We start from the raw sequence: 18468 nt of genomic DNA on the forward strand, positions 1-18468 counted from the left end.
AATAGCCTGGATCGAGGAAGATAGAAGGCCCACCATCCTGGCTAAGTTCCTCAAAGACACCTTTTGTCTGGATAGAAGTAGGCGCAACTCCTTCTTGATATTGCGCACCTTCAGAGGAGGGAGGATCAACTGGGCTGTCACCGAGTCTATCCTGAAGCCCAGAAACTCTATCTGTTGGGACGGGTGGAGACAAGACTTGGGCTGGTTGATTATGAAACCCAGATCCTGGAGAAGCTGGATCATCCAAGACAAGTGGACCTGCAGGAGAAGGGGGTCTTGAGCCATAATGATCAGATCGTCGAGGTAGACTATCAGACGCACACCTCTTTGCCGAAGGGATTCCACTACAGGCCTCATAACCTTGGTGAAGCACCAAGGAGCGGAGGAAAGCCCAAAAGGGAGTACCTGAAAATCGAAGCACTGGTCTTGCCACAGAAACTGAAGGAAACGCCGATGAGGTGGGAAAATAGGGATACTTAGTTACGCGTCCTTTAAGTCTAGACGCACCAACCAATCCGCTTCCTGCAGTATATCCCTGAGAAGATGGATTCCTTCCATCTTGAAATGTCTGTAAACCAGCCATGCGTTGAATTCCTTGAGGTTGAGGACTAAGCACGAACCTCCCCCTTTCTTGTCTACAAGAAAAATGGGGCTTAGAAAACCCCTGGGATGAGGAACAGTTCGGCAAATAGCACCTTTCTTGAGGAGCGCCTGCAGCTCGGAGTCTATGATCTCGATATCGTGACAGGAAAAACGGGGAAGAGGAGGAGGGCTTTGCTGAAAAGGGGTCTGGTAAAATTCCAATCTGAACCCCTGAACGGTTTGTAACAGCCAGGGATCTCTGGATAACTTTTGCCATTCTGTCAAACAAGATTGAACCCTGCCCCCAAGAACTACCTCGGAAGGGTGGATTAGTCTCACCTGAAGTGGTGTGATCCTGGGAGTCTCCTTGCTGAGCTCTGAAGGAGGTCTTGCGATAGCAACCTCTACCTCCACGGGGACGCGTGGGATAGAAGGTGGAGCTTACCTGTTGTTCCCTGTAGTAACCGCGGCCTCTGGAGAGGGCCTCACGTCGGGGGCCTTGGTAATAGGGGCGGCCAGACGAGCGCCCCCGCAGACGTCCGGCCCTCCGAAAAAGAGTCTCCCTGAAAACTTTTTTGAGCGACAGTTGTGCCTTGTCCATGGTGTTGAATGTCGCAGCAAACTTGGCCAAATCCTTGATAAAAGGAGCCCCTGGGCCACCGGACCCGCTTCTGAGGTGGCGAGTTCAGTAAGCTGAGGATCGATTCGCATGAGGATAGAACGTCTCCTCTCTGTTGATAAAGCCACGTTGGCATTACCCAAGTGGCAAATGGCACGTTGAGCCCAGCCTACCAAGATGTCAGGATCGATAGGGGACTGAGACTCCTTGGCCACGTAAGCCATCTCTAAGATCTTGGCAAGAGGACCCGAGAGGTCAAGTAGCTTGTCTTGGCAAGATCGCCAAGCTCGGTCGAGGCCCTTTTTGGGGTCTTTCGCCCATTTCTTTAAAAAGGTGACCATAGTCGGGTCCACGTCCGGTGTATCTGTAACCTTACCCTCCAACTCAGGGCGAGGACACTCCGCACGAAGCCGAGCCCTCATATCCTTATCAAAACTAGCCCTGATATGTTTTTGGAGGTATTCAGCCACCTCGGGTGGAGGAACCCAGCTAGAAGAGCGGGGGTGGACAATCTCTTCCAGACTGAACGTCAGTACCTTAGGTGTCTTGGTAGGAGGGGCTTTGGTAGACTCCGACTTTTTGCGCTTGCCCGCGCCTGGCTTGGTACCGAGATCCTCCTCAGAATCCGACCCGGAAGATGATTTGGAGGATGACTGGTCCGAATCCGAACCATAAGCGTCTTGAGCTTGGGAGGAGCTATAACCATGTTCCTTATAGATGGAAGAGGCCAATTTTCTGAAAATATCGGAGTGGGCCCAAGATTTGGCCTTAGCCTTACCATTAGAGGTAGAGGGCTGGTCCGAAAGCGCTTCCTCCGAAGACGCAATGGTGGGCAACCAACCTTTCTGGCGCGCAAAACTCTGGAAGTGAAGAGTGAGGGGACCCAGAGCCCTCTCCAGTGCCTTATTTATAGAGAGCTGCACAGTATTGTCCAACGCGCCAGCCAGCGTCTCATCAAAAAAGGGAGGCTCATCCCCAAAGTATTCTTCGTCCTCATAAGAATATGAGTGGGCCATTTTATTAGCGTCACACTAGGCAACGTGGATTCTGTGAATTTCTGTCACGTAAAACGTGAATTATGGGTAGTCCAAGACTACAGTCAGGGGGAGTGCACACCCCGGCAGGCTGAAAGCAGTAGAAAAATGCCAAAACTGCTAAAATGACTTAGAGCGTGGAGGGAGCCAGCCTGCAGCACTCTAGGCAGCGCCTAATCCAATTATACAACCCTGGTCACAACGTAAATCTAGGGCGTCAGGGAGTATAACTGAGGCGAACCGGCACAATCAGGACACCGACAATAGCCAAAAAACCTTTCAAATCTGACTGCAGGGACGAATCTGAAGAGAAACGGCACTCGCGCCTTTCTGTTCCTCCGACAGCACGTCTAAATGAGACGGTTGTCAGGGCAACGAGAAAGCGCGGGCGCGTGAGGAAAGGCGCGCAATAACCCTGGAAACGCGCAATGCTAATAAATGCCGATCCGCCTCAACGGAGAATTCCGAGTCGGAAGAACCGACACTCCCGCTCCACAAAACAAAATCAATTAGCGGCGCGCGCTCGATTCTAAACAATCACAATAACAAAGAATAAAGGAATGCACTTAGCTGTCTGCGGAAGCAGCAAAGAAAGAGGAAGTTTCGTAGTCTCTTCGTGTTTTATACCCTGTTCTCTATGGTTACTGTGCATACTTTGATTTATGGGATATGTAGTTCTTTGACAATATCTTCTCTTATTGGCTGCTGTTGGAAGATAAAGCATAGAAAGAGAAGCATAATCTGAGCCTCCGGTCCTGACATAGAATCAGAGCATTGTGGTCACTGTCAGAGAGGGAAATATTGTCATGTCAATGAGAAGTGGCCATAATTTGATGTCCAGCATTATATAATGGGAAACAGTTATTACAATGCGGCTGCATCCCTGACTAGCCTTTACCACGCATGCGTTACAACGCATGTGTTATTATGCCGAATAGCCTTTACCACGCATACCATTACAACAAAAGATCTTGTAAAGGTATGCATGGTAAGGGCTTTGTGTGGAAATGATGATAAAGGCTGTCAGCGTTGTTAGAGGAAACGGAGAGGTCCTTCCGTTTCCTCAGAATGACCTGCGCAGTGCCTCAGAGGAGCTGACTTCGTCTTCATGAGTGAGGTAAGGGGGATTGGGCGGGGGGGTGGGCACGGTTTTAGGATGGGGCTGCAGGGTACGGTTATAGGGAGAGGGACGGTTTAAGCGCTTGGGTTTTAGGGTTCAGGGTGGGGGCGTGTTTAGGGCTTGAAGCTGGGGTGTACGGTTTTGGGGTGGGGCACGTTTTCGGAATGGGGCAGGGGGACATTTTAGCGATCAGGGCGCAGGCGGTTTTAGTGCTTGGAGCCGGGGGGTTGCGGTTTTAGAGTGTGGGATGGTTTAGGGGTGTGGGGGACAGTTTTAGGGCTCAGAGTGGGGGGCTGGGATGGTTTTAGGACTTATGGGGAATACAGTAATACGTTTTTGGGGCAGGGTGGTTTTTGGGCTTGGGGCGGATTTTGGACTTGGGGCGTGGGAACAATTTTAGGGCTTAGGGCAGGGGCTAGTGGGTACTATTTTAGGGTTCAGGGAACAAGTATTTTTTGGAAGGATGGGGGCCGGGGGTTCATACTAGGATCCGGTTTAAAGGCTTAGGGCAGGGGACAGTGAGTTTTTAGAAGAGTGAGGGCCAGGGGGTTGTACTAGGGTCTGGTTTTAGGGCTTAGGGCAGGGGTCAGGTAGTTTTTAGAAGGGTGGGGGCCTGGAGGGGTCGTCCTAAGGTCTGGTTTTAGGACTTAGGGCAAGGGTCCGGTAGTTTTTAGAAGAGTGGGGGCCACTGTGGGGTCCGATTTAAGGGCTTAGGGCAGGGGTTGGGCACCTTTTAGAATGGTTGGGGCCAGGGGGGGTCACGTCTGGAACCTCGTTTAGGACTCAGGGCAGAGGTCTCGGAAAAGCTTTACCACACATGTGCCTTTGACATACCTGTTTTGACAACATAATTCATTGTAAAGGCGTGCGCGGTAAAGGTTACGCGAGGTAGTGGCATTCTCATTGTAACACACGTGTGGTAACGGCGTGGGTTGCAATGGAATGTGTTGTTCCATCATACAACCCTTATATAATCAGTTAGATTAGTGTGGTTTATCCTATTAAATGTGTGTTTGCCTGAGTTGTCAGAGCTAGATCTGCCGTTGCAGGCACGTAGCTCCTGATTTAAAGTGAGGGCACTAATTTGGGCTGCTACTGTAGACCATTTCTTAATGGGGGGACTTCTAACTCCGGGATAGACCAGATAGCATCCTTGTCGGCCATGAGGGCCTGGCTATCAATGCTCAGGGGTTCAAATTGGCAATTGAAGTCGCCCCCCCAACAATTTTCTTTAGGATGGCTGGGAGTGTGGCTAGATGCGCGTTCAAGTGGTCCAAATGCAATAGATTTTATTTTATTCCTGGGAGGTTTGCAGTATACATTATATACGTAGTATATTGCGTCTGTGGAAACAGTCAGACTAAGGCACATTATATCAGAGGAATCCACTGTGATCTCTCTTGCAAGCCTGAAATAGTAGTTCTAGCCCAGATCGTAAGAGCCTCAGAGGGCCTGCCCAGCCCTGCAGATCCAGTTGCCCTATAAAGGCTCACATATTCTGCACGTTGGAAAGGCTGCAAGGCCCAGGCCTCTTTAAAGAGGCAAAGATTGTGTTGGTCTATAAATTCACACCACTCTGGACTAACTAATTAAGATGCCAGACCTGCCACATTCCATGAGAAGAGCTTTGTTTGTGAGGTCATTTCAGGGGGGGGTGGCCATTTCCGCTTCAGCAGTTGATGGAGTTGGAAGGTCTAGGTGGGAAAACCCAACTAATTCTGCTATTTGAGTTGATGTTAGATGATTAGTATGGGAACTTTGCACTATTTGGCTCCTCACTGGGCTACATGAAACAACGCCTGAGTTACCAACACCCTCAGTGTTAGTAGTATACACTGGCCACCGTATGCTGTTGGTGACTCAGTCTACACCTGTTAGGGATTCATAACGGTTGTGAGTTGGTGATGAGAAGATATGGCCAAATCTTGTCTGGATTGAGGAGGCTTAGACTGATGGTGAACCAGGCCTCTGAGGTTGTTGGAGGGTGGGGGATTGTTGTCTGGCAGGTGGCCTGTAAAAATGGCCTAATGGCAATGGCTCGATTTAACTTCTTGCTAGTGGATTGGTGCCTGCGTGTCCAAATAACACTTTTTGGGCCAGGGAGGGAAATCCAAAACTGTTAATAACTCACTCTCTGCCCTGATCCACCCTGTCAGGCTCAATCCAAGTCACGCTTCTAGTGAATGGTATGTTGTTTCATTAGTAAAACTGTCTATGCAAATGTAATTGTCATTTCAAATGAAAGTGTGTTGCCTGTTATGACAGAGTGCTACCACACCATGAATACTCCACTCTACGCCACTACACTCTACTCTGCACCACTCCACACCAGTGCACTCCACTCCGCACCGCTCCACTTTACACCATTCTATGCAACTGCACTCTGTACCACTGCACTCTTTGACGCTTCACGCTACGCCTCTCTACTCTTCTCTGTACCACTGTACTCTATGCCAATGAACTCTTTGTCCCTCTACACCACTGGATTCTTTGCCACTGCACTCTACACCACTCCAGTCTAGGCCACACCAATCTACTCTGTACAACTCCACTCCACTCTGCAACACTGCACGCCACTGCACTCTATGCCTATACACTCTGTGCCAATGCACTTTACTCTGTAACACTCAACTTTACGCCCCTGCTCTCTACGCCAATTCACTGTACGCCACTCGAATCTACTGTGCACCACTGCACTCTATGCCATTGCACTCTACACCACTTTACTCTACCCCATTACACTCTATGCCACTTCACGCAACTGCACTTTACCCTTCACCACTCCACTCAACACCACTTCTCTCTACTCTAAAACAATCTACTCTATGCCCCTGCACTCTATGCTACTCTACTCCACTCTGAGCCACTCCATTCTTTGCCACTGTATTCTACACCACTCTACTCTTAACCACTACACTGTATGCCAGTGCACTCTACACAGCTGCACTCTACCCCTCTGCATCACTGTACTCTACGCCACTCGACTCCACCTTACACTACTGCACTCTGACACTGTACTCTACAACACTGCACTCTCCACCACTTAACTCTCCGTCACTGTAATCTGCACTATTCTATAGTACGCCACTCCACTCTATGCCACTCCACTCTATGGCACCACACTCTACTTTGCATCATTTTATGCGGTTCTACTCTGCACCCCTGTATGCACTGTACTCTATGCCACTCGGCTCTACTCTGCACTCTATGTCACTCAACTCTGTTCTGCGCCATCTCCTGTGCTGTTGTTAATTTGGAATTACAGCGGTGTATTCATATATAATAACAAAGGTGCATCACTATTATTAGATTCCCCCATCATGAACTCTCCGTCAAGGGAAACATCCTTTATGCCGACTTTTTTATAACGAAGTCCTGGTTAACGAAAGCGGAACAACGCTTTCTTTAACCACAACTTCGTTATTTTGTGCCTTCACCACGCATGTCCTGAACAACGAACATGCATGGTTAAGGTACAAACAAGGGAGTCGGCTGAGGAGGACGACGCAGATGACGAGGCGACGACTCAGGTAAGTGGGGGGTTTTAGGTTTTAGGGAGGGGGTGGGGGGTCGGGGGTTTTAGGTTTTGGGGTGGGGTTGGGGCGTTTTTGGTTTTGGGGTGGGGGGTCGGGGGTTTTAGGTTTTGGGGTGGGGATGGGGGGGTGGGGCGTTTTAGGTTTTGGGGAGGGGTGGGGGGTCGGGGGTTTTAGGTTTTGGGGTGGGGATGGGGGGGTGGGGCGTTTTAGGTTTTGGGGAGGGGTGGGGGTCGGGGTTTTAGGTTTTGGGGTGGGGTTGGGGGGGTGGGGCGTTTTAGGTTTTGGGGAGGGGGTTGGGGGTCGGGGTTTTAGGTTTTGGGGTGGGGCGTTTTTGGTTTTGGGGAGGGGGTGGGGGTCGGGGGTTTTAGGTTTTGGGGTGGTTTTGGGGGGGTGGGGCGTTTTTGGTTTTGGGGAGGGGGTGGGGGGTCGGTGTTTTAGGTTTTGGGGTGGGGTTGGGGGGGTGGGGTGAGGTGAGGTGAGGCATGCAGGATCAATGGGTGCCTGTTACTAATGACTTTACCAGGAATGCCTTTACAACGAAATATCGTTGTTAAGGCATTCGTGGTAAAGGCATTAGTAGTAACAACGAGGTCGGTGTTCCGACCTCGTTGTTTAGGCACCCGTTGTTTTGTCAGTCGGCATTCCGTCGTACAACCCTCCGTCAACCCCGGCAAGAATGTACCTGGTCAGGCAGGCACCGAGATCTAGGCCAGAGGATGCTGACTGACAGGTCACAGGTGGGGTAACACGTAGCCGACAGGCAAACTCACAAACAGGAAACGTAGATCAGCTCTCACAGATAGGCACAGCGACACCACAATGGACTCAGGAGATTGGCTCCAATAAAACACACATGGCCAGTGGGGTGCGCACATTCCCAAAAACACCAAAAAGTTAGATACCATATGTAGCTAGGAACACATATCACATCAGAAAACAGCACACACAGAACATGCAGTGACCACGTGCCCCTCAGACCGGACATATGGGCACATTACCGGCTGGCCCATATTGTGGCCACGCAAGGTCGAGGACCGCCTGGATTAGTTATCAGGACATTATTTACAACTCCATGACAACTGTTCACATTCTTAACCAAGAAAGGAATGTTTTTAATTACTTTGTGATACTCAGAGAAATGTAAAAAAACACTTCAAACAGGTGTACATTGAGAGACAGTCCTCAGACCCCGGTTCTGTAACTGCTCTCCTGGCCACAATGTTTAATCAAACAAACTGTTTCTGTTTTGCTAAACATCTCCTGTCTTCTTTTTTTTAAGGCAAATTCTCATTCGAGGAACATTTTGGTGAGACAGAGAGAAGCTGATTAGTTCCACGGATCAGACTGCGACCAAAGGAATGGGATCGCTCCCAGACGGATTCACATTTGCGCAACAAGAAAGGTGAGCAGATGCCTCAATTGATTGAAAGTTCTGCTGAATCTTCAGGTTGGAGGTCTGTACTGACGCCACCATCAGAAGGATAAGAGACTACATCAGAGCCTTAGCCCTAGCATTTGGCTTACGGCAAACTAGGAAAAACCATAACCCAGCAGGAAGTCATCTTTCTATAATTGTCAGCGTTAGGAAAGATGAATATTGTTTGAATCTTTTCTTTATTTTGGGTTGCTGATTGCTTGGACTGCTGGTCATGACACCGGTGGTATCCATAAGGTTCTGCGTGTGATATAGGGCTAGCACCTCTGTTTTGAAGGGTGCGTTTCACTTGGACCGCTGGGCATGACACAGTTGGTATGTGTAGGCTCTGGGTGTGATATACGGCCCAACCTCGATCTTACTAGGCTAAGTGGGTTTTCTCAGTGCTGCCAGTTTCTTAACACTGCTAGTATCTGAAAGAGGTGAGAGGTGTGTTCGCTTGAACCGCTGGGCATGACACAGATGGTACAAGGGAGCCTGGGTGTGACACAGGGTGTAATTCTGATGTCAGGGAATAAGAACAATTGGGGTCTAGGAGATTAGGGATAGCTTGTGCTTAGCCAAGAAGGGCCTATGGTTGTTGAAATTCTTCCTTTCTTTCTCTGCATAAATTGTTTTTATCTTTGCCCCGAAGCCGCTATCAACAAGATTATCAGGCTCACCTAGTCCCAAGTACTGCACAAAGCTTCCACAGGTCACATGGTATCATGCGCAAGGAGTGAGCTAAGGTACTTCTGACATGCTGTTCCCTTTACTTTTTGAGCTTTGTCAGCTTTTCATGGCAATTGAAATGGTGTCACTTTTAAATTGTGACGCTGCTGATTTAATTCTGTGTCTTAAGTGTTGTGTTTTTTCAGTGACCTTCCCCTTCCCCGCCATGGACATCATGGTTATGTCCAGTCCCGCGCGCCGAGGCGCCATGGACGTAACCACAACGTCCTAGTATAGGCCCTCGGGGAAAGCGCTGGCCCTCCCCACTGAGGCCCCCTCCCCAACCCCCACAGGGCAGGGCAGGGCTGGAAGGGGAATCGCTTCCCCTTCCACCCCCGACCCCCCCAGTGATGTCTGATGACCTCGGCACGCAATTGCGTGTTGACCTCATCAGAGGTCACCCCCCATGCTTCCAGCGCGATGCGCAAGAGAAATGCTCAGCATTTCTCTTACGCTCGGGAGGAGGGGGCAGGCAAAGGCATGAAAGGAAAGCAAAGGCCTTTCCTTTCATGTCTCTGCAAGCACTTCTGCTGCCCGATCAAGGGCAGCAGATATGCCGGCTAGACACCAGGGAGTTGTTTTTGTTGATACTTACACTTTAGGGGAGCAGCCCAGGGGGCCAAATTATTTTGAGGCCATTTCTGCACCCCCCTGGGGGCAGATTGGCCTAATATATTTAGGCCGATCTGCCCTCGGGGGGGCAGAAACCACTAGACACCAGGGATTTTTTTTTATATATGTACTAACACATAAGGGGAGCGGCCCCTTGGGCAAAGACCGCTACCCAGGGGTGCAAAATATTTTTAGGCCTTTTCTGCCCCCCCTGTGGGAAACCTCTAGACACCACGGATATATATTTTTTTAATTTACTTTATGTTTTTATATACGGGAAGCAACCCCTTAGCCAAGGGTCGCACCCTGGGGAGAAAATTGTATTCAGGCCATTTCTGCCCCCCTTGGGGGCAGATCGGCCTATGTTTATTAGCCCAATCTGCCCCCAACGGGGGCAGAAACCATTAGACACCAGGGATTTTTTTTTTATACTTGCGCATAAGGGGAGCGGCCCCTTGGACAAGGGCCGCTCCCCCGGGGGGCAAACATCGGCCTATTATAATCAGGCCGATCTGCCCCCGGGGGGGCAAAAACCCCTAGACATCAGGGATATATTTTTGTTTATGTTTACTTTTGTTTTTTATGTATGGGGAGCAACCCCTTAGGCAAGGGTAGAAGCCACTAGACACCAGGGATTTGTATTTTTTGCGTCAATTTCACGCAAGGGGTGTGACCCCTTAGGCAAGGATCGCTTCCCTGGGGGGCAAATTGTATTTAGACCATTTCTGTCCCCCTTGGGGGCAGATTGGCCTATTTTTGTTAGGCCAATCTGCCCCCAAAGGGGGTAGAAACCACTAGGCACCGGGGATTTATTTTTGTGCGTCAATTTCACGCAAGGGGAGCGGCCCTTAAGCAAGGGTCGCTCCCCTGGTGGGTGGGGGGGCAAATTTATTTTAGGCCTTTTCTGCTCCCCTTGGGGGCAGATCGGCCTATTTCTATCAGGCCAATCTGCCCCCTGGAGGCAGAAACCACTTAGGCACCAGGGATTGGTGTGTGTGTTTTGTTTGGGGTGGCAGCCCATTGGGCAAGGGTTGCTCCCCATGGGGGCACATTACTGTTGGCCATATCTGGCCCCCTTGGGGGCAGATTGACCTATTTTTGGAAGGTCCATCTGCCCCCAAGGAGGGCAGAAAGCCCATCAGAGACCAGGGAAGATTTATTTTTCAAATTAAGAGGGTGGGGGGTATAGCCATACCCCCACCCCAAATAAATGGGGCCAAAGTTGTTCGGCCCACCAGTGGGCAGATGGGACAATTACCCCCGATCCACACCCTGGAGGGGCAGAAAGTTTACTAGATGCCAGGGAATTAAAAAAAAAATAGTGGAGTGGTGGCTACCAACCAGTATGGGCCTGGTTATGTCCCCACCCCAACTGAAGGGAGTAACAGTCTTTCACCTCTCCCCCTGCAGACTAAAACATCTAATCTCACGGCAAGCAAGAGGACATTTGATTGTTTTGAGTTTGGGTTTTACATTTGGGCATGAGAGCTTGGCTAGCTCAAAATTGTCCCAGTTGGAATGGTGAGGGCTGCACATTTTGGACTTTGTGACGCTCTCATGTAGAAAAATCCACAAGAACTAGACACATCTGAAATCTAAACATCTGGGTGATTTCAGGGTGGTGTGCTTCACATGCACCCCGCACAATTTTCTTACCCACAATGCTCTGCAAACCTCCAACTTTGCTGGGAATCACACATTTTTCCCACATTTTTTGTGATGGAACCATCCGGAATCTGCAGGAATCCACAAAATTCCTACCACCCAGCATTGGCGCATCAATACCGATAAAAATTCTGCTGCACTTGTCAGCCTAAAAATGTTTTTTTTCAAACTGCCCTTTTGGACTCTCTTTGGTTCCCCCTCAGTTTCGACAAGTTTTTGGCTCCTCCCTGTCACAGGCACTTGGCCCACCTACACAAGTGAGGTATCATTTTTACTGGGAGAATGAGGGGAACGTTGGGTGGTAGGAAATTTGTCCCAGTGCAGTGATGCCACACAGAAATATGGGAAAAATGTGATTTTTTTAAAGCTATATTTGAGGTTTGTTGAGGATTCTGGGTAAGAAAACACTGGGGGATCCACGCAAGTCACACCTCCCTGGACTCCCTCGGGTGTCTAGTTTTCAGAAATGTCTGGGTTTGGTAGGTTTCCCTAGATGGCTGCTGAGCCCAGGACCAAAAACGCAGGTGCCCCCCCCCACCGCAAACATAGGTAGTTTTGTATTTGATAATGTTGATGTGTCCAGATAGTGTTTTGGGGCATTTCAACTGCCGGCTGAGCTAGAGGCCAAAATCCACAGCTAGGCACTTTTAAAAAAAGGGCTCTGTTTTCTTTGCGAAAATGTGATGTATCCACGTTGTGTTTTGGGGCATTTCTTGTTGCGGGCACACACAAGTGAGGTACCATTTTTATCGGGAGACTTGAGGGAACGCTGGGTGTAAGGAAATTTGTGGCTCCTCTCAGATTCCAGGATTTTATGTCATTGAAATGTGAGGAAAAAAGTGTTTTTTTCCCCAAATTTTGAGATTTGCATAGGATTCTGGGTTACAGAACCTGGTGAGAGCCCCACAAGTCACCCCGTTTTGGATTTCCCTAGGTGTCTAGTTTTCAGATATGCGCAGGTTTGGTAGGTTTCCCTAGGTGCCAGCTGAGCTAGAGGCTAAAATCCACAGCTAGGCACTTTGTAAAAAACAGGTCTGTTTTCTTTGGGAGAATGTGATGTGTCCACGTTGTGTTTTGGGGCATTGCCTGTCGCGGGCACTAGTCCTACTCACACAAGTGAGGAACCATTTCTATCGGGAGACTTGAGGGAACGCTAGGTGGGAGGACATTTGTGGCTCCTCTCAGATTCCAGAACTTTCTATCACCGAAATGTGAGGAAAAAGTGTTTTTTGGCCACATTTTGAGGTTTGCAAAGGATTCTGGGTAACAGAACCTGGTAAGAGCCCCACAAGTCACCCCATCTTGGATTCCCCTAGGTGTCTAGTTTTCACAAATGCGCAGGTTTGGTAGGTTTCCCTAGGTGTCGGCTGAGCTAGAGGCCAAAATCTACAGCTAGTCACTTTGTAAAAAACATGTCAGATTTCAATGTAAAAATGTGATGTGTCCATGTTGCGTTTCGTGTCGTGAGCATTAGGCCTACCCACGCAAGTGAGGTACCATTTTTATTGGGAGACTTGGGGGAACACAGAATAGCAAAACAAGTGTTATTGCCCCTTGTCTTTCTCTAAAAAAATTTCCTTCCAAATATAAGACAGTGTGTAAAAAAAGATGTCTATTTGAGAAATGTCCTGTAGTTCACATGCTAGTATGGGCACCCCCGAATTCAGAGATGTTCAAATAACCATTGCTTCTCAACACCTTATCTTGTGCCCATTTTGGAAAGGTTTTCTTGATACCTATTTTTCACTCTTTATATTTAAGTAAATTAATTGCTGTATACCCGGTCTAGAATGAAAACCCATTGGAAGGTGCAGCTCATTTATTGGCTCTGGGTACCTACGGTTCTTGGTGAACCTACAAGCCCTATATATCCATGCAACCAGAAGAGTCCAGTAGATGTAATGGTATATTGCTTTCAAAAATCTGACATTGCAGTAAAAAGTTACAGAGTAAAACATGGAAAAAAGTTGCTGTTTTTTTCACATCAATTTCAATATTTTCAGCTGTTATTTTCTGCAGCAAACCCTGGTAGGACCTACACGAATTACCCTTTGCTGAATTCAGAATTTTGTCTACTTTTCAGAAATGTTTAGGTTTCTGTGATCCAACATTAGTTTCATACCCATTTCTGTCACTAACTAGAAGAAGGCTGAAAAAACAACAACATTTTAAAAATGGGATATGTACCATTAAAATGCCAAAATTGTGTTGGAAAATGTGGTTTTCTGATTCAAGTCTGCCTATCCCTGAAAGCTGGGAAGATGGTGATTTTAGCACCACAAACCCTTTGTTGATGCCATTTTCAAGGGAAAAAAAACACAAGCCTTCTACTGCAGCTCTTTTTTCCCACTTTTTTTATTTTTTTAAACAAACGTTTCGCTGTATTTTGGCTAGTTTCTTGGTCTCCTTCAGGGGAACCCACAAAGCCTGGGTACCTGTAGAATCCCTAGGATGTTGGTAAAAAAGGACGCACATTTGGTGTGGGTAGCTTATGTGGACAAAAAGTTGTGAGGGCCTAAGCGTGAACTGCCCCAAACAGCCAAAAAAAGGCATGGCACCTGAGGTGGAAAAGGCCTGGCAGTGAAGGGGTTATTATGCTATGAAGATATTGCTGATTCTTTCAAATTGCTATTTGAAACCAAAATGAGGCTCACTATTTTGATGCCAAATTTCATGCTGTTTTGAATTCACAATTCCACTTTTTTCTAGGTTGGAATCCTTTTTGTAGTAGTTTTGTTTGTTAAAAGTTTATTCTGATGCATCTGTAAATATCATTGAGCTCATTAGATATAGTAATCCTCATGTATATATTAGCCCACTACCAGAGCAAGCTAGTGATCCCCTTGTATAAATTTCCCCGCTACCAGAGTAAAACTTAAAATTCTCTAAAACAGAAAACATAGACACATATAATCCCCTAAACACACAAAAGCTAGAAGTGTGACTGTCCCCTAAAGACTGCCCAGATTTATCATGGATATGCCGCTAAAGCATATGCAGAGTAAGATCCCCACACAGGCTAAAAAGCTTGAAAGTTTTGCCATGAGTGGCATGCACACACCAAGGCACATGCCTTCCCTTCCCTTGGACAAAAGAGGGAACCTATGACACCAACATAATTGAACACACAAGAACACACAAGCAAACTAAATACACAGGGCAAAAGAAGGACAAAAGGGAAGCATTACTAGAATTGTGGGCCATCTTTGAGGAGGCCCAGGCCGATAACAGTAAATGCTCACAATCAGCAAGCAAGGTGTTCGCACCTCTTCCGCCATATGCGGGAATGGAGTTGCTTCCCCAGGTGCCTGCTATCCCTGCATTAGGATACACCAGTCCGCCAGTCAAGGGAGCCAAAGGGGCCCATACTGAACAACAGGCTGTTAGGTCTAGGCATGGCAGACTACCAGGCCAACAGGCCCAGACACTCCCTGCACTACCCCAATCCACTTCTAGAGCTCCCCAAAGTTCAACCCAGTCTGTCGCCTTTGGTCCCCCGAACCTCAGCAGCATGGAGAATACACAGTCCGACTGGTGCCAGGGAACCCATCCTAGTGACATGGAGATTCATAGCAGTTCTGGATAATGAGACAACTAGCAGGATTGAGGAGAGGGCTCCCAGTCCTCCGGGATCAAATGATGAGGGGAGCCAGATGGTACACTCAGGTAGCTGAAGAAACAACAGAGAGCAAGGTTGAGGGCAGGTCCCGACTAAGAAGAACAGTGCATAGCTGAGAACAAAGGAGGCAATATAGGTGGGATTTAGAAGAAAGACGTGAACTGAGGAGAGACAGAGAGCCCACACCCTGGAGGCCCAGCTAGAGAGTAGAGCAGCGTGCCCTCCACCTGAGGAGAGCAGTGATAGATACAGAGCCCTATGTGAGGAAGAATCCGAGGTAGAATTGGGGTGGAGGCTTTTGACTGGGGTCCGAGACTCACCAAAGCTCCAATGCAGAAGAAGGGCTGACCAGGAAATTTGAGACAAGGGTAGCCTTGCAAAACTAAGTTTAGACATAGGAGATCTAAGATGGCGCCTTTACGTGCGCGCGAGGAGAGTAGCAACAAAGATGTCCGCTGCTCCTCCTAAACGCGCAGGACAGATGAACTAACCCCGAGGGATATAGTATCTCGAGAGGTAGGAGAGATCTTTGCAAGAACATTCTGTCACCTGTTAGCCCGCTGTGTTAGCCCACTGGACTGAGGAAGTAACTAGTATGATAGACCCTGACCGGAGGAGGGATCGCTTGAACCAGAGGACATAGCTATTGCAGAACACTGTGTCCGGTATGGAGGGGGAGATCCCAAGTGGAACTTCCCTTACATGCAGGATCGTCTGAGGAGATAGGAATGCTATGTCAAGGTAAAACCAGTAGGGCTGCCCAAAGCGAGAATATGCCTGCTACTACAGAAGGGTACTTTAGGGACCATCTATGTGCCATGGACTCAGATAGATAAGGAAGGGCTAAGAGCCAAATTGCAGCCGTTGTTGGATGGGGCAAGGAAATGGATTTCATGCTTCGAAAAGAACACTGCAGGGAAAATCCCAGCGATAGGTGTTGTTAGAGTTCTGCTAAGAGGAATTATTGAAGGTAAATTAACATGGACTTAGCCCAAGCCCGCATCCCAGCAACCACACTGACAAACACTGAGCATGACGGGCTGCATTCAGTTCATACTGGCACCGAATGTGGACGGCCCTGAGGGAAATGTTTCCTGACTGCCCAGATGTAGGAGGGTTGATGGCAGAGACCTTGAAACCTGTGGAGACCATAAGCGATTGGATTGGACTTGGTAGAAGGGCTAGACACCAAACCCTGATGGGGGATACAAGCACACTAACTGAATTGTTACAAAAGGAAACAGGGAAAGGACAGGGAAAAACAGGAGCAGGCCCAGAGGGACACCACTAAGTTGGTACAACATAAATTGAGGAAGCTCGTCCTCGAGGGGGCCACATTGGCGGCAAGAGTGCAAATGGCACCAGTTCTGAAGGGAGCTCCAAAGCAAGACCCCAGAGAGTTTCAATATGGCTATAACGACAGGAACCAGGGAGCTTGGCAGCAGCCAAACCCTATACAATGCTACTGTTGCCACAGAATGAGCCACATGGTCGACAGATGGTGACTAACAAGCACACCACGAGCAGAAGTTGATGAGCCAACGCCACAAAATCAAGCCCAGGGAAACCTGAATGCCCCTTATATTCAGACACAAGGAAGTCATTCCACTGCCACACCACCGCAACAGGGGTCCGGTAGTTGGACCAACACATGGCATCAGCAACCACAGACAGGTAACCCACCCCAACAATGACCAGGGCCACAGTCGGGGCAGGGAGGGGTAGCTGTTTGAAGAAATAATGGCTTCACACAGACACAGAACCCAAATGCTCATTAAAATTTAGTGCCCCAATGCAAAACATCCATTTCACACACATCTCAAAACTCACTGTACCCATAACTCAACAGAAGGACCAGTGAGACAACATTGGAGTTTTAAAACCTTTACTTGCATTCGGAAAGCTCAGGGGTGCTCTGCGGCTGTCGATTGGGTATCCTCACTAGAGTTCGCCATTCAGGATTCCTGCGGGAGCCTAGGCCCCCATGGCAGGTTTGGTTGTCCACACACTATGGGGGAGCAGTCTGATGAAGGTGGCAAGGCGGCTCCATGACCAGTGCTTAGAAAGCAGGCACCAAGGTCCTGCACCCATAAGTCAAATGGGGCGGGTTCCAACAATCAAGTCAAAAGGTCCCCATTCTTGGGCACCCAGTCGGGACTGGAAAGCATTTGTCGCAGTCCCAGTAGCAATAGTGCCCCCAAAAAGTTAGAGCCCCGCCCCCCCCCCGGTGATATGGGAGCCCCGTTTTAGTTCCAAAATTAAGCTGTCCTTCAGCTCGGGAGCCAGACTTTCTGTACATTTGGGATAGCGTAGACCCCATAACCTCCACAGTTCACGCACAAGTTCTGACAGATGGCAAAGCACCATATGGCGTCGAGTCAGTAGAGAGGATTTGCCAGGACATCCAGTCGTCCCACTCCATTCCCCTAATCTGGGCAACTTGGGCGAGATCTTGGCCTTGCTCCACACTCTCCTCGTGTCTATAGTTTTGCCTCCTTTTTTCCCTCAAACCGATCCAGTAGCAGCCGGGAACCATAGGTTCCAAAAGGATATTGTCCAAGGTTGGTGGTGCTAGGGAAGGGAGTCCAAAACACCCATCACAGCTCTGAGCAGAGTAGAACACAGAAATGTGCTCACCCCGACATCAGGACTAGCAATCAGGCAACATGCAAGGCCTCACACATACCGTTTCAAGGGAGCAACAATCCCAATTTAGAACTCTGCAAATCAGAGGCACACAATGGCGCAGAACAACTCTTCGACCCCCTCCAGTTCATGACAAGTAAGACAACAGATCCTGCGAAGGTCTAGGGAAGCACCCAAAGACCAATAAAAAGAAGCCCAAAGCTAGCCCAAAGAAAGCATCTAGAAAAGGGCTTAGCCAAGACATCTGACGCCACTTAGTAGTGTCACGTTGCATGCCACATGCCAGGACTAGAGGGGCACACACGTGACCTCAGGGCATGTTTTGATCGCCGACCAACGTTCAGTGTGACATGCTGTAGGAGGCTGGCCTGGCTTGTAGTGGGTACCAGAGGTACTTACACCTTGTGCCAGGTCCAGTTATCCCTTATTAGTGTAGAAGAGGTGTTTCTAGCAGATTAGGCTGATAGAAGGTAGCTATGGCAAAGCAGCTTAGGCTGAACTAGGAGACATGTAAAGCTCCTACTATACCACTGGTGTCATATGCACAATATCATAAGAAAACACAATACACAGAGTTACTAAAAATAAAGGTACTTTATTTTTATGACAATAGGCCAAAAGTATCTCAGTGGGTACCCTCAGTATGAGGATAAGTTATATACACAAGATATATGTACACAAACCAAAATTAGGTAAGTAATAGCAAGAAAAGTAATGCAAACAATGTAGAATTACAATAGGTTGCAATAGGAGCACATAGGTATAGGGGCAACACAAACAATTATACTCCAAAAGTGGAATGCGAACCACGAATAGACCCCAAACCTATGTGAGCTTGTAGAGGGTCGCTGGACTGTAAGAAAACAGTGAGGGTTAGAAAAATACCCCA

General features: G+C 48.5%; 1 long non-coding RNA gene across 1 annotated transcript in view; it reads left to right on the forward strand.

Moving 5' to 3' along the window:
- The first annotated feature begins 3242 nt into the window (after positions 1 to 3242).
- The window catches only part of LOC138294081 (uncharacterized), a 39854-nt gene continuing 24628 nt past the window's right edge, over positions 3243 to 18468 (forward strand). The window contains exons 1-2 of the long non-coding RNA XR_011203172.1: positions 3243 to 3352; positions 8171 to 8293. This is a non-coding gene — a long non-coding RNA (uncharacterized lncRNA). The remainder of the gene's footprint in view (positions 3353 to 8170; positions 8294 to 18468) is intronic.

Source organism: Pleurodeles waltl, chromosome 4_2 (assembly GCF_031143425.1).
Source record: "Pleurodeles waltl isolate 20211129_DDA chromosome 4_2, aPleWal1.hap1.20221129, whole genome shotgun sequence".
Classification (NCBI taxonomy): Eukaryota; Metazoa; Chordata; class Amphibia; order Caudata; family Salamandridae; genus Pleurodeles; species Pleurodeles waltl.